General features: G+C 43.7%; 2 non-coding genes across 2 annotated transcripts; both read left to right on the plus strand.

Annotated features, from left to right (window-relative positions):
* The first annotated feature begins 1,753 nt into the window (after positions 1–1,753).
* On the plus strand, positions 1,754–1,827 carry TRNAI-AAU (transfer RNA isoleucine (anticodon AAU)). The gene has a single exon. It is a non-coding gene; the product is annotated as a tRNA-Ile (tRNA).
* A 14,585-nt stretch (positions 1,828–16,412) lies between these two features.
* On the plus strand, positions 16,413–16,486 carry TRNAI-AAU (transfer RNA isoleucine (anticodon AAU)). The gene has a single exon. It is a non-coding gene; the product is annotated as a tRNA-Ile (tRNA).
* The last annotated feature ends 226 nt before the right edge of the window (positions 16,487–16,712 follow it).

Raw genomic sequence — 16,712 nt, forward strand, 5'->3', positions numbered from 1 at the left:
CAGTTCTTTGAGTAAGACTTCGAAGTAGAAGGCCTGCTGGAGTGCTGAAGTAACTCCACTAAGGAAGAGGAAAGACCCTTTGCTAGCAGTCCAGACTTCTCAACCTCCAAAGCGATAGAGTGAGTTGGAGCAAGAAGGTCAGGGACGACGTTCTGAGAAGAGACACACTTGAGCAGTACCCAAGGAGGTAAAAGAGCCAGGGGTTCAGAAGAGGAAACCATGACATCTCTGGCCAATCAGGGTCAACAAGAATCAAGTTCCCTCCCCCTGCTGAGACTTGAAGAGAACCATCTGGATCAATAAAAAGGGGGGGGAATGTATAAAGGAGACTATTCAGCCACTTTATCACCAATACGTCCACCACCTAGGCTCCTTGTTCCGGAAACCTGGATCAGAATCGACAAAGATGAGCATTGTACTTGTTTGAAAAGAGATCCAGAAAGGGTTTCACAAACTCTCGGCATATCTCTCAAAACAACGACCTGGATAACGTCAACTCCAGCAAATTTGGAAACCTCCAGCTGTCTGCCATCACATTGTCGGTGCCCTTGATGTGTACTGCCGACGTATGCAACAGGTTGATCTCTGCCCAATAGCCCAATTGTTCTGTTATTGCATTGAGGGATTTTGAATGCATGCTTCACTGCTGGTTAATGTAAAAGACCGCTACCTTATTCTCTGTCTTTACTAGCACATTTTTCTGAGACAGATGATGATGTGAAAACTTCAAAGCCCTGAAGCTTACCATCAACTCCATCTACTTCCATGACCTCCGACTCTCTAGGAAAGACCACTTGAATCGACAGGATCAGACCAACACAGTAGCTCTCCAGCCAGGTTTGCTGGCATCTGTTGCGAGGAATTCAGGAGGATCCAGGTGTATTAGTGTCCACTTAGACCAGTGGTCTTCAAACTCTTTAATGCCACATCCACCCAAAGGGAAAAAAAAACATTGGTGCCTCCCCTCTGAATTTTCTAGAATTCTTCTATCAAATTGACACGGTTTAAATATGTCTAGACCTATTTAAACATTGCAGTTAAGTTCTGTTACTGTTTTAAAAATGCAATCAAATACATGACCCCAAATATACTATTCTGGTCAGGCAGGCCTTACTAACCAATTGCAGCGTCATGCTCTGCTGAGTAAACTGATCTCACGGCAGTGAGGAATGCACAGGCCGGGTGGTGCCCGGCGCACGAAAGCGCTCCTTCTTGTGTTGTACGTCTAATTGCGCAAATGCAAACTCAAATTTCCTGCACTGTGGTCGGTAGGAGAGACATGGGAAGGTGCAGTAGGGAAGGCTTGAGCAACAAACCGTTGGCTATGTTTTGTTGTTACTTTGTTGACATGAGCTAAAGTAATTTAAAGCAGAAGGAACGGCCAGACCTAAAAACAACTCTCTTACCTCCAACGCCGAATAACCACTATAATTAGAATATCTCAAAAGCAGCTGGCCTTGTAAACTTAATGAGCAAGCAAGCCGATGCATTTTGGTTTTTGTTGTAAAAGAATACAAATTCTATCCATCCTTTCCTTTTCTTCCGGCAACAACCAATATTACAAAGATATCACAGCACACAGTGACATTGACTGAAAGAAGAGGCGCTGAGGCTGGCGTGCAGCACTCAACAGCTCTTGTTATTGCAATCCAGACTGGGGACGGAAGGAAAAAAGTATGAAGGAATTGCGATAGTGAGACCGACTCTTCTGTGTATGTGCATGTCATGGAAAAAGGATAACTCTGTCATTCATGGGCGGTTAGCTCAGTTGGTTAGAGCGTGGTGCTAATAATGCCAAGGTCACGGGTTCGATCCCCGTACGGGCCAAGTTAAGTTTTTTCTCTCAAGTAAACTCTTTTTTTCTCATTTAATCAAACGCTTGTAAATCCATACACTCTGTTGCTCCAGTACACGTTCACTTTCCATTAGTCCTTCTTTTGCCACTTCTAACCAAAGCTCAAGCCGGCAGCGCCAGTAGAACAACAGAAGTGCAAGAGATTGTCTCTCCAAGATGGAGACACTGGCTCAGACTATGTCACGTGAGAGGTGGAGGGAGACCAAGAGCTGATTATTATATGCGTGGGGATAAGAGGAACATAACTCAGGTGAACAGATTCTGGATAGTCATGCTACAGCTAGGATCAGCAACGTTACAGGGGAAAGGATAGGAAAATAATTAGGTGACAGAAGTATAGAAGTGACTACAAGGGGGCGTGTCTCTTAACAGGGCCGAAAGATACACTGAAGGCGAAGGTGAAGTGAAAGAAGAAAGAAAGATCAAAGGAAATCAACAGTGATTGAAAGAAAACTCACAAAGGCAAATTGAGCAAAAGACATGACCTGGGGAGTTAGACTACTTCAAGGCAAATTTACGCCGCAGATGAGCATGACAACTGACCCTTGTCCAGTGGTGCTGAAATAATTTTCAGTGTGGGGGTGCTGCCATCAAAGGGCTTCTGAAAATCCAGGAATAATACAAAGAAGAAGTCCTGCAGAATGAGCCACGCACATTCAGAAAGAGTGGTGATGCGTTGGTTACTTATTGGTAATCTTCATTAGCCTTAGTCCATTGCGTCCTTGTGACAGTCATTACAAAGTAAAGTGATGTCACCCTCCAAGAGGAAGAAAGAACAGGAGGATTCTTAAATGCTAGCGCCATGCACCCAACCTGGGTGCCAAGCCCTTGCCAAAGGACTGATGGGAAGGTGGGCAGGATGTAATGTTTGTGACAAGGACAAGATGGACTTAGGGTAATGCAGAGTTCAAAACATTGGTATTCAAATGCAAAACAGAAAATTTATTAAGCCATAATGCTTGACAAATGTATGCCCTGAGGCCCAAGTAACCACCCTAGGAATTTCCTAGATTGTTACTCACTGGAATTCAACCCAGGAGGTGGCCATTCCTCTCGTAGACCATCCCTGACCTGGAAGATTTTCTAAAAAGCCTTGCAAAGCCAGAAAAATTGACAACTTAATCCACCTACTCAGAGTCATAAAAGTCACCTTCTTGTCTTTTCCAGGCTGTCCAAAAGTCACAAACAAGGAGTCGGTTTTCCTGAACTGCAGAGGCCTGGTGACATAAATGAAAAGAGCTCTTTAAACATCAAGTGTATTCAACAAATGTTCTTCCGGAGAGGAAGGAGAGGGAATGAAAGAAGGAAGAATTATTTCCTAAGATCTATCAAAAATAGACTTAACCTTTGCAGCAAAGGTAGGGCTAGGCCTTAAAGTTACCCCATCTTCCAAAGTATCAAATGAAGAGAGGACAGCATTTTAAGGCTCCCAGCTCCCCAATTGTTCTCAGCAAGGTGATAGCAAATAGGAAAATAATTTTATAGGAGACAATCTTTAATTCTACAGTATCCAGATCCTCAAAGAGATAATATTGCAAAGCCTATAAAAGAGTAGGAAGATTCTGAGTTGGAGAAAAGGGATTTTTCATTGTTCTTACCATTGACAAAAGATCATAACAGTCTAGACACCAAAGAGTGTAACATCGATGAAAGTTCAGAAAAGTCCCTAAAAGCCTTTATCGCAAACCAATGAGCTTTCAGAGTGGAAAGATATTCAAGTGAAACCCATTCAGAAGAAAATGCAAAATAGCAGACAAACTACAGGTAGGTGCCAAAAGATCATGAGCAGAACATCACGTCTGAAAGGACTTACAGTTCTTTGAGTAAGACTTCGAAGTAGAAGGCCTGCTGGAGTGCTGAATTAACTCCACTAAGGAAGAGGAAAGACCCTTTGCTAGCAGTCCAGACTTCTCAACCTCCAAAGCGATAGAGTGAGTTGGAGCAAGAAGGTCAGGGACGTCGTTCTGAGAAGAGACACACTTGAGCAGTACCCAAGGAGGTAGAAGAGCCAGGGGTTCAGAAGAGGAAACGATGACATCTCTGGCCAATCAGGGCCAACAAGAATCAAGTCCCCTCCCCCCTGCTGAGACTTGAAGAGAATCATCTGGATCAATAAAAAGGGGGGGAATGTATAAAGGAGACTTCTCAGCCACTTTATCACCAATACGTCCACTACCTAGGCTCCTTGTTCCGGAAACCTGGATCAGAATCGACAAAGATGAGCATTGTCCTTGTTTGAAAAGAGATCCAGAAAGGGTTTCACAAACTCTCGGCATATCTCTCAAAACAACGACCTGGATAACGTCAACTCCAGCAAATTTGGAAACCTCCAGCTGTCTGCCATCACATTGTCGGTGCCCTTGATGTGTACTGCCGACGTATGCAACAGGTTGATCTCTGCCCAATAGCCCAATTGTTCTGCTATTGCATTGAGGGATTTTGAATGCATGCTTCACTGCTGGTTAATGTAAAAGACCGCTACCTTATTCTCTGTCTTTACTAGCACATTTTTCTGAGACAGATGATGATGGGAAAACTTCAAAGCCCTGAAGCTTACCATAAACTCCATCTACTTCCATGACCTCCGACTCTCTAGGAAAGACCACTTGAATCGACGGGATCAGTCCAACACAGTAGCTCTCCAGCCAGGTTTGCTGGCATCTGTTGCGAGGAATTCAGGAGGATCCAGGTGTATTAGTGTCCACTTAGACCAGTGGTCTTCAAACTCTTTAATGCCACATCCACACAAAGGGAAAAAAAAACATTGGTGCCTCCCCTCTGAATTTTCCAGAATTCTTCTATCAAATTGACACTGTTTAAATATGTCTAGACCTATTTAAACATTGCAGTTAAGTTCTGTTACTGTTTTAAAAATGCAATCAAATACATGACCCCAAATATACTATTCTGGTCAGGCAGGCCTTACTAACCAATTGCAGCGTGATGCTCTGCTGAGTAAACTGATCTCACAGCAGTGAGGAATGCACAGCCCGGGTGGTGCCCGGCGCACGAAAGCGCTCCTTCTTGTGTTGTACGTCTCTTTGCGCAAATGCAAACTCAAATTTCCTGCAGTGTGGTCGGTAGGAGAGACATGGGAAGGTGCAGTAGGGAAGGCTTGAGCAACAAACCGTTGGCTATGTTTTGTTGTTACTTTGTTGACATGAGCTAAAGTAATTTAAAGCAGAAGGAACGGCCAGACCTAAAAACAACTCTCTTACCTCCAACGCCGAATAACCACTATAATTAGAATATCTCAAAAGCAGCTGGCCTTGTAAACTTAATGAGCAAGCAAGCCGATGCATTTATGGGTTTTGTTGTAAAAGAATACAAATTCTATCCATCCTTTCCTTTTCTTCCGGCAACAACCAATGTTACAAAGATATCACAGCACACAGTGACATTGACTGAAAGAAGAGGCGCTGAGGCTGGCGTGCAGCACTCAACAGCTCTTGTTATTGAAATCCAGACAGGGGACGGAAGGAGAAAAGTATGAAGGAATTGCGATAGTGAGACCGACTCTTCTGTGTATCTGCATGTCATGGAAAAAGGATAACTCTGTCATTCATGGCCAGTTAGCTGTGTTGGTTAGAGCGTTGTGCTAATAATGCCAAGGTCGAGGGTTCGGTCCCCGTACGGGCCAAGGTAAGTATTTTCTCTCAAATAAACTCTTTTTTTCTCATTTAATCAAACGCTTGTAAATCCATACACTCTGTTGCTCCAGTACACGTTCACTTTCCATTAGTCCTTCTTTTGCCACTTCTGACCAAAGCTCAAGCCGGCAGCGCCAGTAGAACAACAGAAGTGCAAGAGATTGTCTCTCCAAGATGGAGACACTGGCTCAGACTATGTCACGTGAGAGGTGGAGGGAGACCAAGAGCTGATTATTAGATGCGTGGGGATAAGAGGAACATAACTCAGGTGAACAGATTCTGGATAGTCATGCTATAGCTAGGATCAGCAACGTTACAGGGGAAAGGATAGGAAAATAATTAGGTGACAGAAGTATAGAAGTGGCTACAAGGGGGCGTGTCTCTTAACAGGGCCGAAAGATACACTGAAGGCGAAGGTGAAGTGAAAGAAGAAAGAAAGATCAAAGGAAATCAACAATGATTGACAGAAAACTCACAAAGGCAAATTGAGCAAAAGACATGACCTGGGGAGTTAGACTACTTCAATGCAAATTTATGCCGCAGATGAGCATGACAACTGACCCTTGTCCAGTGGTGCTGAAACAATTTTCAGTGTGGGGGTGCTGCCATCAAAGGGCTTCTGAAAATCCAGGAATCATACAAAGAACAAGTCCTGCAGAATGAGCCACGCACATTCAGAAAGAGTGGTGATGCGTTGGTTACTTATTGGTAATCTTCATTAGCCTTAGTCCATTGCGTCCTTGTGACAGTCATTACAAAGTAAAGTGATGTCACCCTCCAAGAGGAAGAAAGAACAGGAGGATTCTTAAATGCTAGCGCCATGCACCCAACCTGGGTGCCAAGCCCTTGCTAAAGGACTGATGGGAAGGTGGGCAGGATGTAATGTTTGTGACAAGGACAAGATGGACTTAGGGTAATGCAGAGTTCAAAACATTGGTACTCAAATGCAAAACAGAAAATTTATTAAGCGATAATGCTTGACAAATGTATGCCCTGAGGCCCAAGTAACCACCCTAGGAATTTCCTAGATTGTTACTCACTGGAATTCAACCCAGGAGGTGGCCATTTCTCTCGTAGACCATCCCTGACCTGGAAGATTTTCTAAAAAGCCTTGCAAAGCCAGAAAAACTGACAACTTAATCCACCTACTCAGAGTCATAAAAGTCACCTTCTTGTCTTTTCCAGGCTGTCCAAAAGTCACAAACAAGGAGTTGGTTTTCCTGAACTGCAGAGGCCTGGTGACATAAATGAAAAGAGCTCTTTAAACATCAAGTGTATTCAACAAATGTTCCTCCGGAGAGGAAGGAGAGGGAATGAAAGAAGGAAGAATTATTTCCTAAGATCTATCAAAAATAGACTTAACCTTTGCAGCAAAGGTAGGGCTAGGCCTTAAAGTTACCCCATCTTCCAAAGTATCAAATGAAGAGAGGACAGCATTTTAAGGCTCCCAGCTCCCCAATTGTTCTCAGCAAGGTGATAGCAAATAGGAAAATATCTTTGTAGGAGACAATCTTTAATTGTACAGTATCCAGATCCTCAAAGAGATAAAATTGCAAAGCCTATAAAAGAGTAGGAAGATTCTGAGTTGGAGAAAAGGGATTTTTCATTGTTCTTACCATTGACAAAAGATCATAACAGTCTAGACACCAAAGAGTGTAACATCGATGAAAGTTCAGAAAAGTCCCTAAAAGCCTTTATCGCAAACCAATGAGCTTTCAGAGTGGAAAGAGATTCAAGTGAAACCCATTCAGAAGAAAATGCAAAATAGCAGACAAACTACAGGTAGGTGCCAAAAGATCATGAGCAGAACATCACGTCTGAAAGGACTTCCAGTTCTTTGAGTAAGACTTCGAAGTAGAAGGCCTGCTGGAGTCCTGAATTAACTCCACTATGGAAGAGGAAAGACCCTTTGCTAGCAGTCCAGACTTCTCAACCTCCAAAGCGATAGAGTGAGTTGGAGCAAGAAGGTCAGGGACGACGTTCTGAGAAGAGACACACTTGAGCAGTACCCAAGGAGGTAGAAGAGCCAGGGGTTCAGAAGAGGAAACCATGACATCTCTGGCCAATCAGGGTCAACAAGAATCAAGTTCCCTCCCCCTGCTGAGACTTGAAGAGAACCATCTGGATCAATAAAAAGGGGGGGAATGTATAAAGGAGACTTCTCAGCCACTTTATCACCAATACGTCCACCACCTAGGCTCCTTGTTCCGGAAACCTGGATCAGAATCGACAAAGATGAGCATTGTCCTTGTTTGAAAAGAGATCCAAAAAGGGTTTCACAAACTCTCGGCATATCTCTCAAAACAACGACCTGGATAACGTCAACTCCAGCAAATTTGGAAACCTCCAGCTGTCTGCCATCACATTGTCGGTGCCCTTGATGTGTACTGCCGACGTATGCAACAGGTTGATCTCTGCCCAATAGCCCAATTGTTCTGCTATTGCATTGAGGGATTTTGAATGCATGCTTCACTGCTGGTTAATGTAAAAGACCGCTACCTTATTCTCTGTCTTTACTAGCACATTTTTCTGAGACAGATGATGATGGGAAAACTTCAAAGCCCTGAAGCTTACCATCAACTCCATCTACTTCCATGACCTCCGACTCTCTAGGAAAGACCACTTGAATCGACAGGATCAGTCCAACACAGTAGCTCTCCAGCCAGGTTTGCTGGCATCTGTTGCGAGGAATTCAGGAGGATCCAGGTGTATTAGTGTCCACTTAGACCAGTGGTCTTCAAACTCTTTAATGCCACATCCACCCAAAGGGAAATAAAAACATTGGTGCCTCCCCTCTGAATTTTCCAGAATTCTTCTATCAAATTGACACTGTTTAAATATGTCTAGACCTATTTAAACATTGCAGTTAAGTTCTGTTACTGTTTTAAAAATGCAATCAAATACATGACCCCAAATATACTATTCTGGTCAGGCAGGCCTTACTAACCAATTGCAGCGTCATGCTCTGCTGAGTAAACTGATCTCACGGCAGTGAGGAATGCACAGGCCGGGTGGTGCCCGGCGCATGAAAGCGCGCCTTCTTGTGTTGTACGTCTCTTTGCGCAAATGTAAACTCAAATTTCCTGCACTGTGGTCGGAAGGAGAGACATGGGAAGGTGCAGCAGGGAAGGCTTGAGCAACAAACCGTTGGCTATGTTTTGTTGTTACTTTGTTGACATGAGCTAGAGTAATTTAAAGCAGAAGGAACGGCCAGACCTAAAAACAACTCTCTTACCTCCAACGTCGAATAACCACTATAATTAGAATATCTCAAAAGCAGCTGGCCTTGTAAACTTAATGAGCAAGCAAGCCGATGGATTTTGGGTTTTGTTGTAAAAGAATACAAATCCTATCCATCCTTTCCTTTTCTTCCGGCAACAACCAATGTTACAAAGATATCACAGCACACAGTGACATTGACTGAAAGAAGAGGCGCTGAGGCTGGCGTGCAGCACTCAACAGCTCTTGTTATTGCAATCCAGACAGGGGACAGAAGGAGAAAAGTATGAAGGAATTGCGATAGTGAGACCGACTCTTCTGTGTATCTGCATGTCATGGAAAAAGGATAACTCTGTCATTCATGGCCGGTTAGCTCAGTTGGTTAGAGCGTGGTGCTAATAACGCTAAGGTCGCGGGTACGATCCCCGTACGGGCCAAGTTAAGGTTTTTCTCTCAAGTAAACTCTTTTTTTCTCATTTAATCAAACGCTTGTAAATCCATACACTCTGTTGCTCCAGTACACGTTCACTTTCCATTAGTCCTTCTTTTGCCACTTCTGACCAAAGCTGAAGCCGGCAGCGCCAGTAGAACAACAGAAGTGCAAGAGATTGTCTCTCCAAGATGGAGACACTGGCTCAGACTATGTCAAGTGAGAGATGGAGGGAGACCAAGAGCTGATTATTAGATGCGTGGGGATAAGAGGAACATAACTCAGGTGAACAGATTCTGGATAGTCATGCTATAGCTAGGATCAGCAACGTTACAGGGGAAAGGATAGGAAAATAATTAGGAGACAGAAGTATAGAAGTGGCTACAAGGGGGCGTGTCTCTTAACAGGGCCGAAAGATACACTGAAGGCGAAGGTGAAGTGAAAGAAGAAAGAAAGATCAAAGGAAATCAACAATTATTGAGAGAAAACTCACAAAGGCAAATTGAGCAAAAGACATGACCTGGGGAGTTAGACTACTTCAATGCAAATTTATGCCGCAGATGAGCATGACAACTGACCCTTGTCCAGTGGTGCTGAAACAATTTTCAGTGTGGGGGTGCTGCCATCAAAGGGCTTCTGAAAATCCAGGAATCATACAAAGAACAAGTCCTGCAGAATGAGCCACGCACATTCAGAAAGAGTGGTGATGCGTTGGTTACTTATTGGTAATCTTCATTAGCCTTAGTCCATTGCGTCCTTGTGACAGTCATTACAAAGTAAAGTGATGTCACTCTCCAAGACGAAGAAAGAACAGGAGGATTCTTAAATGCTAGCGCCATGCACCCAACCTGGGTGCCAAGCCCTTGCCAAAGGACTGATGGGAAGGTGGGCAGGATGTAATGTTTGTGACAAGGACAAGATGGACTTAGGGTAATGCAGAGTTCAAAACATTGGTACTCAAATGCAAAACAGAAAATTTATTAAGCGATAATGCTTGACAAATGTATGCCCTGAGGCCCAAGTAACCACCCTAGGAATTTCCTAGATTGTTACTCACTGGAATTCAACCCAGGAGGTGGCCATTTCTCTCGTAGACCATCCCTGACCTGGAAGATTTTCTAAAAAGCCTTGCAAAGCCAGAAAAATTGACAACTTAATCCACCTACTCAGAGTCATAAAAGTCACCTTCTTGTCGTTTCCAGGCTGTCCAAAAGTCACAAACAAGGAGTCGGTTTTCTTGAACTGCAGAGGCCTGGTGACATAAATGAAAAGAGCTCTTTAAACATCAAGTGTATTCAACAAATGTTCCTCCGGAGAGGAAGGAGAGGGAATGAAAGAAGGAAGAATTATTTCCTAAGATCTATCAAAAATAGACTTAACCTTTGCAGCAAAGGTAGGGCTAGGCCTTAAAGTTACCCCATCTTCCAAAGTATCAAATGAAGAGAGGACAGCATTTTAAGGCTCCCAGCTCCCCAATTGTTCTCAGCAAGGTGATAGCAAATAGGAAAATAACTTTATAGGAGACAATCTTTAATTGTACAGTATCCAGATCCTCAAAGAGATAAAATTGCAAAGCCTATAAAAGAGTAGGAAGATTCTGAGTTGGAGAAAAGGGATTTTTCATTGTTCTTACCATTGACAAAAGATCATAACAGTCTAGACACCAAAGAGTGTAACATCGATGAAAGTTCAGAAAAGTCCCTAAAAGCCTTTATCGCAAACCAATGAGCTTTCAGAGTGGAAAGAGATTCAAGTGAAACCCATTCAGAAAAAAATGCAAAATAGCAGACAAACTACAGGTAGGTGCCAAAAGATCATGAGCAGAACATCACGTCTGAAAGGACTTCCAGTTCTTTGAGTAATACTTCGAAGTAGAAGGCCTGCTGGAGTGCTGAAGTAATTCCACTAAGGAAGAGGAAAGACCCTTTGCTAGCAGTCCAGACTTCTCAACCTCCAAAGCGACAGAGTGAGTTGGAGAAAGAAGGTCAGGGACGACGTTCTGAGAAGAGACACACTTGAGCAGTACCCAAGGAGGTAGAAGAGCCAGGGGTTCAGAAGAGGAAACCATGACATCTCTGGCCAATCAGGGTCAACAAGAATCAAGTTCCCTCCCCCTGCTGAGACTTGAAGAGAACCATCTGGATCAATAAAAAGGGGGGGAATGTATAAAGGAGACTTCTCAGCCACTTTATCACCAATACGTCCACCACCTAAGCTCCTTGTTCTGGAAACCTGGATCAGAATCGACAAAGATGAGCATTGTCCTTGTTTGAAAAGAGATCCAGAAAGGGTTTCAGAAACTCTCGGCATATCTCTCAAAACAACGACCTGGATAACGTCAACTCCAGCAAATTTGGAAACCTCCAGCTGTCTGCCATCACATTGTCGGTGCCCTTGATGTGTACTGCCGACGTATGCAACAGGTTGATCTCTGCCCAATAGCCCAATTGTTCTGCTATTGCATTGAGGGATTTTGAATGCATGCTTCACTGCTGGTTAATGTAAAAGACCGCTACCTTATTCTCTGTCTTTACTAGCACATTTTTCTGAGACAGATGATGATGGGAAAACTTCAAAGCCCTGAAGCTTACCATCGACTCCATCTACTTCCATGACCTCCGACTCTCTAGGAAAGACCACTTGAATCGACAGGATCAGTCCAACACAGTAGCTCTCCAGCCAGGTTTGATGGCATCTGTTGCGAGGAATTCAGGAGGATCCAGGTGTATTAGTGTCCACTTAGACCAGTGGTCTTCAAACTCTTTAATGCCACATCCACCCAAAGGGAAAAGAAAACATTGGTGCCTCCCCTCTGAATTTTCCAGAATTCTTCTATCAAATTGACACTGTTTAAATATGTCTAGACCTATTTAAACATTGCAGTTAAGTTCTGTTACTGTTTTAAAAATGCAATCAAATACATGACCCCAAATATACTATTCTGGTCAGGCAGGCCTTACTAACCAATTGCAGCGTCATGCTCTGCTGAGTAAACTGATTTCACGGCAGTGAGGAATGCACAGGCCGGGTGGTGCCCGGCGCACGAAAGCGCGCCTTCTTGTGTTGTATGTCTCTTTGCGCAAATGCAAACTCAAATTTCCTGCACTGTGGTCGGCAGGAGAGACATGGGAAGGTGCAGTAGGGAAGGCTTGAGCAACAAACCGTTGGCTATGTTTTGTTGTTACTTTGTTGACATGAGCTAGAGTAATTTAAAGCAGAAGGAACAGCCAGACCTAAAAACAACTCTCTTACCTTCAACGCCGAATAACCACTATAATTAGAATATCTCAAAAGCAGCTGGCCTTGTAAACTTAATGAGCAAGCAAGCCGATGCATTTTGGGTTTTGTTGTAAAAGAATACAAATTCTATCCATCCTTTCCTTTTCTTCCGGCAACAACCAATGTTACAAAGATATCACAGCACACAGTGACATTTACTGAAAGAAGAGGCGCTGAGGCTGGCGTGCAGCACTCAACAGCTCTTGTTATTGCAATCCAGACAGGGGACGGAAGGAGAAAAGTATGAAGGAATTGCGATAGTGAGACCGACTCTTCTGTGTATCTGCATGTCATGGAAAAAGGACAACTCTGTTATTCATGGCCGGTTAGCTCAGTTGGTTAGAGCGTGGTGCTAATAAAGCCAAGGTTGTGGGTTCGATCCCCGTACGGGCCAAGTTAAGTTTTTCTCTCAAGTAAACTCTTTTTTTCTCATTTAATCAAACGCTTGTAAATCCATACACTCTGTTGCTCCAGTACACGTTCACTTTCCATTAGTCCTTCTTTTGCCACTTCTGACCAAAGCTCAAGCCGGCAGCGCCAGTAGAACAACAGAAGTGCAAGAGATTGTCCCTCCAAGATGGAGACACTGGCTCAGACTATGTCACGTGAGAGGTGGAGGGAGACCAAGAGCTGATTATTAGATGCGTGGGGATAAGAGGAACATAACTCAGGTGAACAGATTCTGGATAGTCATGCTATAGCTAGGATCAGCAACGTTACAGGGGAAAGGATAGGAAAATTATTAGGTGACAGAAGTATAGAAGTGGCTACAAGGGGGCGTGTCTCTTAACAGGGCCGAAAGATACACTGAAGGCGAAGGTGAAGTGAAAGAAGAAAGAAAGATCAAAGGAAATCAACAGTGATTGAGAGAAAACTCACAAAGGCAAATTGAGCAAAAGACAGGACCTGGGGAGTTAGACTACTTCAATGCAAATTTACGCCGCAGATGAGCATGACAACTGACCCTTGTCCAGTGGTGCTGAAACAATTTTCAGTGTGGGGGTGCTGCCATCAAAGGGCTTCTGAAAATCCAGGAATCATACAAAGAACAAGTCCTGCAGAATGAGCCACGCACATTCAGAAAGAGTGGTGATGCGTTGGTTACTTATTGGTAATCTTCATTAGCCTTAGTCCATTGCGTCCTTGTGACAGTCATTACAAAGTAAAGTGATGTCACCCTCCAAGAGGAAGAAAGAACAGGAGGATTCTTAAATGCTAGCGCCATGCACCCAACCTGGGTGCCAAGCCCTTGCCAAAGGACTGATGGGAAGGTGGGCAGGATGTAATGTTTGTGACAAGGACAAGATGGACTTAGGGTAATGCAGAGTTCAAAACATTGGTACTCAAATGCAAAACAGAAAATTTATTAAGCGATAATGCTTCACAAATGTATGCATTGAGGCCCAAGTAACCACCCTAGGAATTTCCTAGATTGTTACTCACTGGAATTCAACCCAGGAGGTGGCCATTCCTCTCGTAGACCATCCCTGACCTGGAAGATTTTCTAAAAAGCCTTGCAAAGCCAGAAAAATTGACGACTTAATCCACCTACTCAGAGTCATAAAAGTCACCTTCTTGTCTTTTCCAGGCTGTCCAAAAGTCACAAACAAGGAGTCGGTTTTCCTGAACTGCAGAGGCCTGGTGACATAAATGAAAAGAGCTCTTTAAACATCAAGTGTATTTAACAAATGTTCTTCCGGAGAGGAAGGAGAGGGAATGAAAGAAGGAAGAATTATTTCCTAAGATCTATCAAAAATAGACTTAACCTTTGCAGCAAAGGTAGGGCTAGGCCTTAAAGTTACCTCATCTTCCAAAGTATCAAATGAAGAGAGGACAGCATTTTAAAGCTCCCAGCTCCCCAATTGTTCTCAGCAAGGTGATAGCAAATAGGAAAATAACTTTATAGGAGACAATCTTTAATTGTACAGTATCCAGATCCTCAAAGAGATAAAATTGCAAAGCCTATAAAAGAGTAGGAAGATTCTGAGTTGGAGAAAAGGGATTTTTCATTGTTCTTACCATTGACAAAAGATCATAACAGTCTAGACACCAAAGAGTGTAACATCGATGAAAGTTCAGAAAAGTCCCTAAAAGCCTTTATCGCAAACCAATGAGCTTTCAGAGTGGAAAGAGATTCAAGTGAAACCCAATCAGAAGAAAATGCAAAATAGCAGACAAACTACAGGTAGGTGCCAAAAGATCATGAGCAGAACATCACGTCTGAAAGGACTTCCAGTTCTTTGAGTAAGACTTCGAAGTAGAAGGCCTGCTGGAGTGCTGAAGTAACTCCACTAAGGAAGAGGAAAGACCCTTTGCTAGCAGTCCAGACTTCTCAACCTCCAAAGCGATAGAGTGAGTTGGAGCAAGAAGGTCAGGGACGACGTTCTGAGAAGAGACACACTTGAGCAGTACCCAAGGAGGTAGAAGAGCCAGGGGTTCAGAAGAGGAAACCATGACATCTCTGGCCAATCAGGGTCAACAAGTTCCCTCCCCCTGCTGAGACTTGAAGAGAACCATCTGGATCAATAAAAAGGGGGGGGGAATGTATAAAGGAGACTTCTCAGCCACTTTATCACCAATACGTCCACCACCTAGGCTCCTTGTTCCGGAAACCTGGATCAGAATCGACAAAGATGAGCATTGTCCTTGTTTGAAAAGAGATCCAGAAAGGGTTTCACAAACTCTCAGCATATCTCTCAAAACAACGACCTGGATAACGTCAACTCCAGCAAATTTGGAAACCTCCAGCTGTCTTCCATCACATTGTCGGTGCCCTTGATGTGTACTGCCGACGTATGCAACAGGTTGATCTCTGCCCAATAGCCCAATTGTTCTGCTATTGCATTGAGGGATTTTAAATGCATGCTTCACTGCTGGTTCATGTAAAAGACCGCTACCTTATTCTCTGTCTTTACTAGCACATTTTTCTGAGACAGATGATGATGGGAAATCTTCAAAGCCCTGAAGCTTACCATCAACTCCATCTACTTCCATGACCTCCGACTCTCTAGGAAAGACCACTTGAATCGACAGGATCAGTCCAACACAGTAGCTCTGCAGCCAGGTTTGCTGGCATCTGTTGCGAGGAATTCAGGAGGATCCAGGTGTATTAGTGTCCACTTAGACCAGTGGTCTTCAAACTCTTTAATGCCACATCCACCCATAGGGAAATAAAACATTGGTGCCTCCCCTCTGAATTTTCCAGGATTCTTCTATCAAATTGACACTGTTTAAATATGTCTAGACCTATTTAAACATTGCAGTTAAGTTCTGTTACTGTTTTAAAAATGCAATCAAATACATGACCCCAAATATACTATTCTGGTCAGGCAGGCCTTACTAACCAATTGCAGCGTCATGCTCTGCTGAGTAAACTGATCTCACGGCAGTGAGGAATGCACAGGCCGGGTGGTGCCCGGCGCACGAAAGCGCGCCTTCTTGTGTTGTACGTCTCTTTGCGCAAATGCAAACTCAAATTTCCTGCACTGTGGTCGGCAGGAGAGACATGGGAAGGTGCAGTAGGGAAGGCTTGAGCAACAAACCGTTGGCTATGTTTTGTTGTTACTTTGTTGACATGAGCTAGAGTAATTTAAAGCAGAAGTAACGGCCAGACCTAAAAACAACTCTCTTACCTCCAACGCCGAATAACCACTATAATTAGAATATCTCAAAAGCAGCTGGCCTTGTAAACTTAATGAGCAAGCAAGCCGATGCATTTTGGGTTTTGTTGTAAAAGAATAGAAATCCTATCCATCCTTTCCTTTTCTTCCGGCAACAACCAATGTTACAAAGATATCACAGCACACAGTGACATTGACTGAAAGAAGAGGCGCTGAGGCTGGCGTGCAGCACTCAACAGCTCTTGTTATTGCAATCCAGACAGGGGACAGAAGGAGAAAAGTATGAAGGAATTGCGATAGTGAGACCGACTCTTCTGTGTATCTGCATGTCATGGAAAAAGGATAACTCTGTCATTCATGGCCGGTTAGCTCAGTTGGTTAGAGCGTGGTGCTAATAACGCCAAGGTCGCGGGTTCGATCCCCGTACGGGCCAAGGTAAGTTTTTTCTCTCAAGTAAAGTCTTTTTTTCTCATTTAATCAAACGCTTGTAAATCCATACACTCTGTTGCTCCAGTACACGTTCACTTTCCATTAGTCCTTCTTTTGCCACTTCTGACCAAAGCTCAAGCCGGCAGCGCCAGTAGAACAACAGAAGTGCAAGAGATTGTCTCTCCAAGATGGAGACACTGGCTCAGACTATGTCACGTGAGAGGTGGAGG

This window comes from Pleurodeles waltl, chromosome 12 (assembly GCF_031143425.1).
Source record: "Pleurodeles waltl isolate 20211129_DDA chromosome 12, aPleWal1.hap1.20221129, whole genome shotgun sequence".
Lineage (NCBI taxonomy): Eukaryota > Metazoa > Chordata > Amphibia > Caudata > Salamandridae > Pleurodeles > Pleurodeles waltl.